At 36.7% G+C, this 13,953-nt stretch overlaps 1 protein-coding gene across 3 annotated transcripts in view; it reads right to left on the minus strand.

The window, feature by feature from the left end:
* MGAT4C (MGAT4 family member C) overlaps positions 1–13,249 on the minus strand; it is a 91,576-nt gene extending 78,327 nt beyond the window's left edge. Inside the window, exons 1-2 of one of the 3 annotated variants that reach the window (XM_072146517.1) lie at positions 12,936–13,249; positions 4,010–4,249 (exon numbers count right to left, since the gene is read on the minus strand). The gene's annotated coding sequence lies outside the window, so the exon portion shown is untranslated. Of the gene's footprint in view, positions 1–4,009; positions 4,262–12,935 lie in introns of all 3 variants that reach the window. The other 2 variants (XM_072146516.1, XM_072146515.1) reach the window with 2 other exon arrangements.
* Between the last annotated feature and the right edge of the window lie 704 nt (positions 13,250–13,953).

Consider the following 13,953-nt stretch of genomic DNA (forward strand, 5'->3'; position numbering starts at 1 on the left):
TGTGAGCCTAAAATCTCATGACAGGTTCCTTCTAAGTACTTAGGAAATTATTGCTGTCCTCGCAAGAGCTCTAATAAACAAGAGGGAGGTAAAGAGTCAATTTGATTGAAGCAACTGTCTTACTGCCTCTATGGGAGCAATGCGTTTTTTTCCTTTGTGCAGTGGAATGGGCCACAATTACACAGGTGATTTTATTTTACTTTCCTTAAATCAGATTAAGGAGAGTTTGAAGCGTGTAGACTTTTGTATATACATATATATATATATATATATATATATATATATATATATATATACTTATATTATATATACATATATATAATTTTTTTTTTAATTTAAAAGCTAGTTTTCTACTATGCTATTTTCATACCATATACTGCAAGGTTCATGCACTGGGTTGTCATGGTATATAAAATACTTTATGGCATTACAAAAACTGATGATTCATTTTTGCTTGTAAAGAAAGTTGTTAAAATATTCATATACTATGGCATTATTCATATACTTTGGCATTAATATAAACTAGTCCATGAATATAAACAGTTAAAGTCGATTCTGTTTAGATGACAGTGACCTGTCATATGCCAAAACAATCTGCATGCAGTATAAGCAGACTGAAGAGAGGAAAGTAAAGCCTGCAGCAGTGACAGCCTTGAATCCTGCAGAATAAGTGGAGCTTTGAACACTGCATTACAATATTTGAAGCAGAGCTTTTTAATAATCTGTTATAGGTCTTTTGCATATAATTATCAAACTTCTGCTCAAGACGTAACTGTTAGCATTCAGCATGAGACAGACTGGAGCTGATGTCCACAACTGATCTATTTCTGAATCCTCTACTTAAGAAAATTCATACTCTATTGCAAGGTCATGTTACTTTTTAAAGACGAGAACAAGCAATCATACCAAGTCCATTAGCTATGGCAGCCATTATTATACAGACTATGTCCTCTGAATAAAAAGCCCTCAGGTGAAATGTTTAATTTAGTTGCCAGGCAATTAACCTTCTGTTTATTGAGATGTCTAATTGGCAAGAAAAATGGGACACGTGCAGTATATACTGTTCTGAGGTCTTTAAAACTCAGAATCGGACATTGATACCTTTAGTTGACTTAAAGGGACATTCTAGGAATCACCATAATTCATATACAAATGGGTACTTCAAATATAAACTAATATGTAATTAGTTGTTATTTAAAATGTTGCTTCCCTCAGCGGAAAACAGCTGTGGACATACAGGGGCAGATTTACTTACCCGGTCTATTCGCGATCCAGCGGCGCGTTCTCTGCGGTGTATTCGGGTCTTCCGGCGATTCACTAAGAAAGTTCCTCCAACGTCCACCAGGTGTCGCTGCTGCACTGAAGTTCGCCGAGGCCCGCTGAAGTTCATGATGCTATACTTGGTGAAGGTAAGTGCGTGTCCCGCGACACTTTTATTAAAAAAATGCGGCGGTTTCTCCGAATCCGTCAGGTTTTCGTTCAGCCACGCCCCCCGGTTTCCGTCGCGTGCATGCCGATGCACTACAATCCGATCGCGTGCCCCAAAAACCTGGGGCAATTCAGGAAAAATCGGCGCAAATCGGAAATATTTGGGTAACACGTCGGGAAAACGTGAATCGGGCCCTTAGTAAATGACCCCCACAATGTAATGAAGAACTAAAATGTTACTGGCTCTTTAATCAGTCCATTCCATTTTCCCCACGCGGAGCAGGCACAGGACATAAGATGGCCGCTGGTCACATGTCCACATCACATTGCGTGCACCTGCCTGGGCCTGTTATGTGTTCACCACTATGTTTGGCTGTAATTGTTTGGTTGAAGTGCATCCAGTATGGCCAGTGTTATGGTGCAATGTCATCTAAGTGATGCCATGTACAGCATAGGCAGTTACACATATCATTACTATGGCAACAGAGCAAGAAAGTCTGTTAGATCATAAGAGGCAAGGGGTGTTACTGTGAATTAAAGGATCATGGGATTTGTAATTTCCAGTGGCGGCCGTCTTGGAGATAACTCTGCATACTTTATAAGAGCCATAAAATTTTGTGAATCCTAAAATCAAACGATTTAACCTCCATTTTGTGATTAATGACATTGTGGTTTGTTACATTCATTTACATATAGGATCATGGGTTTTTGTATCAGATGTTCATATTCCCGGAATACCCCTTTAAAGGTTTATTGTGGTCTTCTGTTAATAAGCAAACAACTGATTTTATTCAATCAGGTTTTGAGATCTTGGCTTGTCAGGAGTCAACAGTTTTGCAGCTTCTTAAAGGTGTTGTCAAGACCTATGAAAAACATTTGCCAAAAAAATAAATTGGACTTACTTCCACGGTCCCTCACGCAGTCAAGTTGCACTGAGACCATCCTCCAGCCGAGGTGTCCGGCCACACCCATCTGTTCCTATATCCCAGTGCCTGAAACAATGCAGGGAATGGTGTCTGGTTGGTGTGGCCAACCACCTCGGCCGGCCAGAAGCTGGTCTGAGCACAACTCCCGGGCCCCTGTAAATTAACAGGGGCACGGCCCAGAGAGACAGTGGCATAGGACACTGGGAGGCAGTTACCCCCCTCGGCCACATATCTGTTTAATAAGTCTTTGATAACCCCTTTAAAAACAGAAATCCAATCTGATGGGCCCCAACTGAACAGAAGATCAAGGGGAAATATCTAAATCAGTTTCAGTTTTCATACATTTTTAGACAAAGACTGGGGAATGCGAGGGGATATTTATCAGCAGGTTGACTGGTTTCTTGTATTACATTTTGAGACATTATTTTTTGTCAGAGACATAAGTCTCAAAAATGTACAACAACCCAGACAACCCATGAATGAATACGCACTTTGGAATTTTTACAGTTTTACAACAATATTTCCATTTTAGAAATAGTGGGGCCCATGGTTCAACACATTTTCTATTACTAAAGTCAAAAAACAGGCTTAAAGGGAAGCTGTCACTAGGCATTACCCCGTTAAACTACTAGTCCTCTCAGGTAGGGTATGGAATGTCCTTTCTAGAATCTCCACTTTTATGTGAAATCTCATCTGTTTATCTACAAAAAATAAGTCTTCCTCAATGTCATGCACATATAACTCTCCTCACCTCATTTTCACATGGCAGATGATTTAAAATCAGATGTGCAAAAATGATTAAAAATTCCACAATATATTCTCACATCAATACATGTATACCAGTAGTTATGGAGTGACATGTGTTTAGCGTACTATGAGGTAAGGTTACTATCATTGCTCAGCTTAGTAGGGGTGACCATGATGTAGTGAGCCCTCCGGTGGAGTGTGTAAACAATAGCCAGCGCAACAATAGGGATGCTCATTGAATTGTTCTTACTGTATATAATGCTGTCATTGCACAATTAAAATTGTCTATTGAGAGACTGCCTGGCTAAAGTCACAAGTAGTAAAACTTCCAAGAATTGTTGGTATGACTATTATACTGGTTACCTCTGTGTAAAGCTTTCAGATACCATCATGCCATTTGTTTTATACTGAAATAATTTCTTTCATGGTTAATCTGCCAAGTATTTATGCCAACAACAATGTGGCATATTGTCCAACCTTCACATGGACAATGCGACCAACCAAATTTGACCAATTTGCAGTCATACATCTGTAAGTCTGATCTATTTCGCTCTTCGTTGCAAGCCAAGTATAATGTAAATGTGACCTATGAAGAGTATAATACTAACAAACACAAAATAAGATAATTAACATACAATTAAACATATAACAATAATAATTCAAAACTAATAATGATAGTATCTTTGATTAAAAACAAGACAAATGACGGTCACGAAAGGATAACAACTACCATTTACATTTATGGAATTTCAAAAATTTTAAATTCCAAGATTCCTTAACTCATCCGTGAAATTGAGATCATTCAAAAAATACCCTGTTGAGAATATAAACACAAATAATATAATTTTTTTTGCTCTAAATGAATTAAATGTAAGCAGAAATTACAAGAAAGAAAAAGATACACTTACATGGTTTTATGAGCATCTTCAAAATGCTGTGTTTGCTATTTAATGCAGAGTGTAATTTGATTTGTTCCATTGAAACACTACGAAAGGAAGTCTCAAACTGAGGAGCATAGATTTATTGCTAGGTCTTCTCCTTGTAACCTTGAGCAACTCACATTATCTCCTAGTGCCTGGAGCACTAAATATTTTATTATGAATTCAGCAGGGCACAGATTGATTTAAAGAACGTGTGGTTTTAACCATCTGCAAGGTAAACTGAGATAGTATAATAAGATTAGGGATAATGATGCCTTATTATTATCATTATTAGTATTAGTTTATTACGTTTAACAGTTTTTCTTTGGAGCTGTAAAGTAATTCATCATTTTGTGTGATTGAAATCAAAGAACTACTGAGCGTTCTCAAATATTTTATCACAGGGAGCTGGCAGGTGGCAGTGTTGTGACGTAGATATCTATAGATAGTGTCTTCTGTATCTTGAAAATAACAACATTGAAAATGCTTACATTATATAGAACATGACTTATTTGTACTCTGACCTCAGGATAAAGGCTTTCATAATTTCAGTGTCACATGCTGTATATTGGAATGCCTACAGTATATGTTTACAGAAGGTGCAATGCAGTATATTGTCTGTATATCAATGTTACATTCATTTTCATAGCTATATATTGTTTTTTATCACAATGCCTTAGGAATTCATCATTTGTATATAATAATCAGTGATAAATAATATTGGTTTTCCATATAAATTCATTTCTATAAAAAAAGATGGTTACTGTGACAGTATGTTTTATGCAATTCTGCATGTTTTATTATAGGCACAAAGTCATAAACAATAGACAATTTTTCTCATTGTAATGAATATCACCCATGCACCAGCCCATCATAATGAGCTATGTTTCTATGTTCATGTACAGTGTTACCATATCTCTTTTTTGTTCTTAAATCAGTGTTGAGAGTAACACCATGCATTGAAGAACTAGAGACTGGGATATCACAGAAAAATTGTGTATTTTTTTTGCCTTAAGTCCCCCTTAAGTAGACTGTGGTTGTCAGGCATTGTATCCCTAGCAACCAGTCTGGTTGTTCAGCTCCATGCAGAGCTAGAACTGAACTAAGCCAAAAAGGTTAAAGCAGTTTGGCAGCGCTCATGTAATATTTCCATTTCGTCCTACAGTACTTATTCTGCATTTCTAAATATAAATCTACTAAAATTGTAGGTCTATTTTTATAGAATAACATCTCACTTCCAGTGGCTCTAAGAACAAAGATTGCAATTTGGTTATTAGAAAAAGTGGTAAATAACGAGACAATTAAATGGATGGTCTCAAAAAGACAGCAGGGAATTTCATTACTGTGTGACTACATTTTCACAGCAGTTTTAGGATATTTAAAAAGTATCTATCTACTATATATGGAGTGGTCCTACCCACCACAACAGCAAACCCAACCCACTATAGAATCCACATGCCCTTAAAGAGACAGGTATTTATACTCCGTGCAGCGCTGAATAATCTGTGTGCACTATATAAATAAAGAATTATTTATTATTATAAGGGGTGGACAATACACTAAAATTTGACAAGACCCCATCAGGGTGATTCTAAACCACCCACGGGACCTTATGGACCAGAGTTTTGTGTCCTAAATCAGCCATTAGATTTTACCTCCGTACCCGTAAAGGTAAAAAACAAACTTATATACTCACCTCGGTACAGAGCTCCTGATTCCTGTGCAGTGATGTAGTGAAGCTGCTGTAGTACACCCCGGCAAGCGAAATTAAGCAGGGGCTGTACTACTCTGAATTCACCGAATCACTGAACAGGCGTGGGGAGCACCAGAGATGATTCTGACATGTCAAATTGGACTAATTTCTAGGTAAGTATAAAGGTATATATTTTTTTATAGCAGCCACAGAGAGATCTCTAACAGGGTGATATTAACTACTAAACCAATAGAGTATCAAATCACCCTTTTTTAAGGTAAAAAAGCTCAATATATATATATATATAGCTTTTTCTTTACTAAATATGAGAAATTGTTTAGATTTACAATGAAACAAGATATTAATTATCCTATAAAATCAGTTTCCATCTAGGGCTGATTTATCTTAGAAAATACAGTGTGGGACATTTGCTATGAGGTCCCAGGGGCAGAAAGTGGTTCCAGTTCCACATAATTTAATAGGTACCTCATTACCTACAGCTAGCCGGAAACCAAACTAAGGTAACAGAACTTTATGTAAATGTATCCCAGTGTTTTTGTAAAATGGGATGATATTTTTTTAGTCAAGGGGGCATTCACCAAGCCGAAATAGGTCAGCTTTCCTGCTGGTGAATTACTTCCCCTGGGTGTGTTTCATATTCTCCACATCGAGGAGCTCATCCTGGTCACCAAAAATATTACCGACCTGCTTCCACTCTCTCTACTCCTGACCATAGGTGCATATGTATGCATGAGCATGGCTTCTAAAACTAGAAGTAAAGACAAAGCCCACTGCCATATGGAACACTAGTGAGCTTGTACTTCTGGCTTCTGGAGGCAGCCGCATGAACACAAGTAATTCACAAGCAATTGTGTTGGAGGAATGCCATTATAACTTAACACGAACATCTACAAGATGAACACTGTTTCAACAAACCATTGGGTGCTGGAGCTAGTTATCGGTATTAGAATTATAAATATATATGTGTGTGTAACATATTAAACAATTTGTAAACACTAAAGAGGGTTTTGGATATTGCTACAGAGCATTAAATAGGCATAAAGAGAGAGTTAAATTAACAACTGCATTTTAAGGCAGTTACTAAAGGTTGCATGTTTCCCATATATTTAATATATAATTGCTTGTACATTTCTTACTCCAGCTCTAGGGAACACTACACCTAGTGCTCTATATCCCATTACAATACAGTTGGCATCATTTTACATTGTAAATCAAGAGGCTACTCTAAAAGCTTTTAATGCACTAAGGTAATGCTTGCTGAGCATTTTTCCTACGTATGTGCACAATGTGGAATGGGAATATATTTAGTGCAAGGTGTTGTAAGTCCTATAAATTCACAAGGCATTACATGACCTCATTATAAAAGAAAAAAAAGGGAAATGGTAAATTGCAACTAAGAAAGCTAATGATGATTGATTAAATAGTTGATGATTAAATAGGTTTTCAAAAACTAAAAAGTATGTTAGAAATTTTGTTTCTAGAAGCAACACTAAGTGCATGCAAATTCTCTAACATCTCCTTTCATTGAATGCCAACATGGGCTTACAATGAGTCCATGAGTACAACCGATTCACATTTAAGATAAAGCCCCATTCCACATCTCATTTTTATGATACGTTCAGCATGATCATCAGGAAAGCACCTAGCTTATATGCTAAACATATCCATAGACATATACTGACAGACAGAGTAATCCGTTTTGCCATTTTCTGACTAGTATACATTGGATACTGCAGGTAACACAGGATGGAAAGAATCAGCAAGCCGATCCTTTCTAACCTGCTTCCTCCTGCTGAGCAATGTACATGCTCAGCAGAAGCCATAATAGCCTATTGTATTGCATCCATCTTTGGCCTCCACTGAACGTGTGCTCTAGGAGTTCCCCAGTGCTGTAAATGTCAATAGAAAACACCCTGAACATTATGTCCACTTCTCCTCCAGCTTTCAGGAGTGAGTGGGTGGAAAAGGACAAGCTATCCCACTATATGAGCATAACGTTCTAGCCATCCATTGTAAGAATATGTTGAGAATCTGCCTGATGCATCCTTACAATGCAATGTGAACATAGGTCAGGCTTCAACCTTTAAATTTGGATAAAAGGTTATTTCTTATTTTCACCTCCCTGAGGCCTTGGGAGTTAAGGGGAACCCATCACCACTATTTTCACAAATACAGGTAATGACAGGTTCCTATAGAGCTCTAGTAACTATCTGACACCCTGCTTGTAGCTAAAAATTATTCCCCTGAGATTCCCATATATTCAACTTTATAGTTTTACCTGGTTACTAAGAATGGCTACAGTGAGTCCAAGTGGGTGTGGTCTCCTCGGGCTGACTCCAGCAGCTTCTCTCCATCCCTATTGCTGTATGCTGCTATAATGTCATGTGACCAGGGTGACATCATCACAGGTCCTATAGCTTTTGTAGCATTAGGAACTGTACACTAAGCATATATGTCATGTAATCACAGCATATTTTATCACCTGAAATCACAGCAGCCTGCATGGAGAGGAGTAGAAGTCCATGGAGGCTGCTGTGATTGTTTTATGGGGTCAGATATGTACATGCGGTATAGTTTTCATATTAAGTAGCTTAAGGACCTTTGACGATGTCACCCTGGTCACATGACATTATGCCATGCCCCCTGGACTCGCTCCAAAGCTGCATAGATACCAGGCAAGATTATAACTCTGATTTTATAGGGATCTGAAGGAAACTACTTTTAGCTTCAAGCAGGGTGTCAGATAGTTACTAGAGCTCTATAGGAACCTGCCCCTACCTGTATTTGTGAAAATACTGGTGACGGGTTGACAGATCAACAGCAAAGCACAACAGTTTGATGCTATTTCAACAACTCAAAGTTAAATGACAGCATAGCACAGCAATATGTACTATTTCGCTAATTGGAACCACTCATTATGTTTGGAACCCTGAAAACACCAGTGTGCCTTTTTGCAGATAAGGGTCCAAAACTTGTTTCTCTTGCTGCTGCCTGTCCCATGGTTCTCATGTTATTGAATGGAAAATGTGCCAGGTTAATCTTTCATTATCCAACAGTACAATCGCTGCATTTTAAAAATCTTCATAGAAAACAAGAACAATATATTGAATCACAAGCCCATGTGCCATATTAAGCTATACCAACAAACCATTTTCTAGCACTAGCGATTAAATAGAAACATAGAAGTGTAAGTATTACAAGATTTTATTCTGTTTTTGAACATTTCCCTAGGGCTGTGACTTTCTGTTTCCATATTAATGAAACCTGTGTGGACTATGTACTTTCTTTTCATATCGAGCATCTTCCTTTAATACCACGGTCCCAATTTTTGTGTATTCTCCTGATAAATTATGTCTAGTCCTCTATGGAGTCAAAACCAAACAAAGATATGTGAATGATACTCAGCTGAGACTGAAATTTTTGTGGGTAAGTTTTGGCTTCCACTGTTATGAGAGCATTGATAAGTGTTGCAGATACTAATCTACCGCCAAGACATATATACTAAATGCATATGGTTTGTTCATGTAGGGGCTTATTAACTAATGGTCCACGGATCGCATTTCCATCGGACTGTTTTCGGGATTTGCATCGCTGGGACAGGGATTAAGCAGGGGATTGAGTCGCATGTGATTGGTGTGCAGTGTCGCCGGCTTTCATGCAACAGAAATTGGGGGGCGGGCCGTCGGACTATCCAATTCGGACTGAGCGCAGGATTTAAGATTAAAATTGTGTCACAACCAATGCACTTACATACACCGGGAAGAAGAAGGTAGGCCTTAGCTGGGAAGTGACACATGCAGGATATCGGATGCACGATCTTAGTTAATCTCCCCAGACTGCATTATCATTGGAACAATGCACTTCGGTGAACTCCTCGGACAGGTAAGTAAATGTGCCCCATAGCCTGTTTTGCAACTTTATGTTTTACCAAAAAGAAGGGCATAATCTGTTAAAAAAATTAAATCAGGTCCTCTAATGGAGTCAAACCAATAAAATGTAGGGTGTTGGATGTTTTCATGTCTTCTCAAACCAAAATCTGTAATATTATTAATTGCACTGCACGTGTATTAGGCTAACTGCTTCTGGTAGATATTTTCTATAAAATGTTTTTTGTATACTTCTTATGGAGATAACATGTATACATAATAACATGTTGATTATTATACTATAAATACTAATATATAGTTACATAAGTATATAGTGTACATGTTATTTCTTTATCTCAGAATAAACTACCTCCATTTCTCGATTTATGAAAAATGTGTTATATTTAATAAATTATATAGTTAGACTATAAAAACTAAGGATTAAAAAAAAATAAAATGAGGAGGGGGAGAAATTACTGAGCTATGTGCTCTATGTTGTAATTGCCATTCACCAAGTCTATTATGTGTTTTAAATAAGTTTTTCACTTCAGATGACAATTGTGCGTGGCTGTGTGTATATAGATATAGATGAATAGATATATTTTATAGTTTTGTAAGACAAAAGCATGAGTTTCTTCAGAAATACATCCCTGCAAAATTGATTTTTTTTAGAGCAGTATGACTTTCATTCCATACCTAGACACCAAATTATTTTGTATTTATTCTCTTCTAAAGTTTACAATGCTGAGGCCCAGGACAGAATTATCTATAACAGTTCAGAGCTCCAAAATCTCTATTCCTATGCCAATCTAATGCCAAGTATTTATATAGGCATTTGTAACACATATATATAAAAACCCTTGTAAGACCCTGCACAGGTCGTCCAAATTTCCTTGACTGGATGAGTAGACACAGGACCTGTGTAATATAAGATCTCTTTTATCCGTGTACATTAGTATGTCAGTTGCTCCATGAGTATTCTTTCATAAATAAACCCCTAAATGACATTTTACCCATATTCCTACTTCTGATTATATAGGCGCAGCAAAGTTCTGTGACTATTACTATCCTACTATTACTACTATGACTACTACTATCCTGCATATATAGGCACCAGAGCAGAGTACTACTATTCTTATCCTGCATATATAGCTACTACTATGAACATACAAATGTGTTCCTGCAAAAAATTGAAAGCTGACAGAAGGAATTGCCCCATCTTGCTTCTAATACTGTTTCTAGGCAAAAGTCTGAAACTATTTGAAAAATATTTCACTGGTGGGGGTTGTATCCAAAATTTTCATATAGTCTAGGGGTTCTGGCAGTCTTAGTGCCATCATGAGTATATATTTGTATTGTAATATTGTATTGTATTTACTTATAGCAATTAACCTCGAAAGCAGCTTTGAGCAAGTATAAAGGTGGTGTAATTCTTCATAATAAATAATAAAGATTTTCATAAAATAACATAAATGACATAGTTTATATCTATGTAAACCATATTCTTTTTGTCTGCTTAGTCTAGTCATTTCAATGACCCAGGGAAAAACATTCAACAAGTGAAAACAGACTCTTCCTATTTAGAGTATTTTTAACAAAGTCACTCAACAGTTGTGTGCTAAAAGCATTGCTTAGTGACTTGACCTTTTATATCATGTTGAAGTAGCAAGCACACATGTAACAGGATGTTATACAGTGTGTAGGCACAATATCATAAGGAAGTAGAATAAGCACTACCATGGCTGACACCATGCCACACTGAAATAAATGCATGTTCAATAATTCACTTTAAGTTTACACTTTAGAAAGTTTTGTTCATCTATTTGTGTAAGAAACACATGCACTAAGTAAGTTTAGTTACTTATGTTTAGGGTTTTTATGGCAAATAGTAGACATAAACCAAAAGATATATCAATAAAAAAGAGATATAAATTGCATGTGATCACATAGCAACAACTTTTCACTGCACTGGTGATGCTACAACTCCATTCTGTGTATAGCAAAGGAAATGATTGGCATACTTTTAATTTATAAAGTACCTTGCCTGCTTTGATTCTATTTATTAAGAAAATATAATTGAATTGCCTTGCATGTAAAGCAATCAGTTCACACAGGGTAGTTAAAGCAAGTCTCAATTCTGTAAAGCACTTCCTAGAATAAGCATTGTTAAAATGCCATCAGTACACCTGACACATAATAAGACTGTCAAGTAACAATTGGCATCTACATAAATAAGAGTTATTATTCCGGGATATTGAATAGCTGCAGAAAATAAGGAAAATCTAATATTTACAAAGGTCGGATATCAGCAGAGCAGAGCACAGCCTTTCATAGGCATCATCACTGTAATTGTTGCTTTGTGCCACATCCAGCTAACAGGTGAATACTTTGTTTACAAAGCCATGCCATTCTTATGAATACAGAAATCATACCAAGTACAGAATAATTCTGATTCCACAGTATTGTTAATGATATAGTCGTCTTTCTAAGTCATGAGAAATGTTTCATTCATTATACCCAGGTTTTGTTCCAGTTCCAGTGATTATTGGATTCTTCATCCAGCATCGAGTGTACTCACTCAGTCAATTAAATCTCTTATTGTATCTGATTTGTCAGTGTCAATGTCACTGTTAATCTCTTAAATCCACATCAACTCAGAAGCCTTTAAAATAGCTTTTTTTTCTATCTGTAAGAAGCACTGGCTGGAAATGCTACTAGAAACCTATTATAACAAGTCCTGCATATTATTCAAGCACTGCTGGAACAACATACAGTACATTCTGCATTATTAAATAACATTAATATGTAAAATACAAAAGCATCTGCAGACAAGCCTTAAAATACAGCTGCTGCCTTTCCATTTTGGTATCCAGTTTCTGCATTGTTGCTTGTGTTCATCCACTTTGGATTCCTCGAAAGGTGAACAAGGCTACCGCAACTTGTCTGAGAACTTGAATAACTTATTACCCTGTAAATGTCAAATAATCACCACTGCAGGGAGCATAGCTCATCCAAGGCTCCTCTAATTCACTATATCACACATAATGTAATGTTTCTCTAAACCAATGGTCATTCGATAGCAGAAGAAAATAGAGAATATTCCCTCTAATCTTAAGGACTACTGAATTAACATATTGGTAAATGAAGTGAGAGTAAAAATAATTAGAGTTGCATGCATATTAAGCCTATGTGAATCAACAGCAGAAAGCTTGAAAATGCTGTTGCTAAGTCTTCCAATACTAAAGCGCAGGGTTGTGCCAGCATTTTCCTCTGCACGATACACACACATCAGCTACAATATCTAAGAGAAGACAAAAAGAAAAGCCTCTCTTACCATGCACAGAGGAAAGCTATTCGTTCAGCTAGATCCAAGACTGCTGTATCCAGACGGGCAGCATGAGTGATCCTTGGGCCTCACACAAAAGCGAGATAATTGGCTCTCAATGAAGAGATGTAAACATCCATCATAATAGCAATGGTGCTGAAGCTGAAAGCTACCTCAGCTGTTCTAGCTACTCTGTGAGATGATGTCACAAACATCATCTTGGTGTACTCTCATTGGCTTTTGTTACCTGGAATAATATCTTAACCCTAAGCTTGCAGCACAATTTGAAAGGCGGATCACTGCTACAGTGCTTGCATACAGTATCTGGAAAGAGGGGGAAGAACAGCCCTGAAAGAAATGTGAAGATACACATCACTGAAACTACCACTTACAAACAAAACCCATGCTGTCCAACCAATTCTTTCCATAAAAAGCTATTATTCTTTATTCAACATATAATTATAAGATGCTTTTTTTTCTAAAATTTTGTAATTTGATATTCTGAAATATTTGGGCTTTTTTATTTTGTTAGTGATTTATGGGAAAGGATGCTATTTACATTACTCACCGTATGGATTTCTCTGTTTCAGATTAATCATAATAATACTCCCTTCTATGATTATACAAAAGAGAACATGGACAACAGAAAACTAATAATCATGATATTATAATATAATAATAATAATGATTCAGCCCAAATTAAATCTATGAATTATTTGCATTTGTGTCCATGTTTTGCATGTTTTTTCCCTTAATTTTCTTCCTTAGGTATTTCAATCTATAATATATGTGCGTTCCCATTCAATTAAACATGTGCTGCTGTCTGAAGATGGCACCCCTGCCCAAAGAAACGACATGAAAATTCAATGTAACAGCCTCCTTTTGGGCAGACTATGAGCCCTGAATATGAGCCTTTAAAGTAGCAGTTTATATCTGATGTAAGAAAGGTATTGATAAATTGTGCTGCATCCATTAAGAGGAAGAATAAATATTTGTCTAAAACCTCTTATGGATTAAGAGATAGGAA

The sequence above is a fragment of the Engystomops pustulosus genome, chromosome 4 (genome assembly GCF_040894005.1).
Source record: "Engystomops pustulosus chromosome 4, aEngPut4.maternal, whole genome shotgun sequence".
Classification (NCBI taxonomy): Eukaryota; Metazoa; Chordata; class Amphibia; order Anura; family Leptodactylidae; genus Engystomops; species Engystomops pustulosus.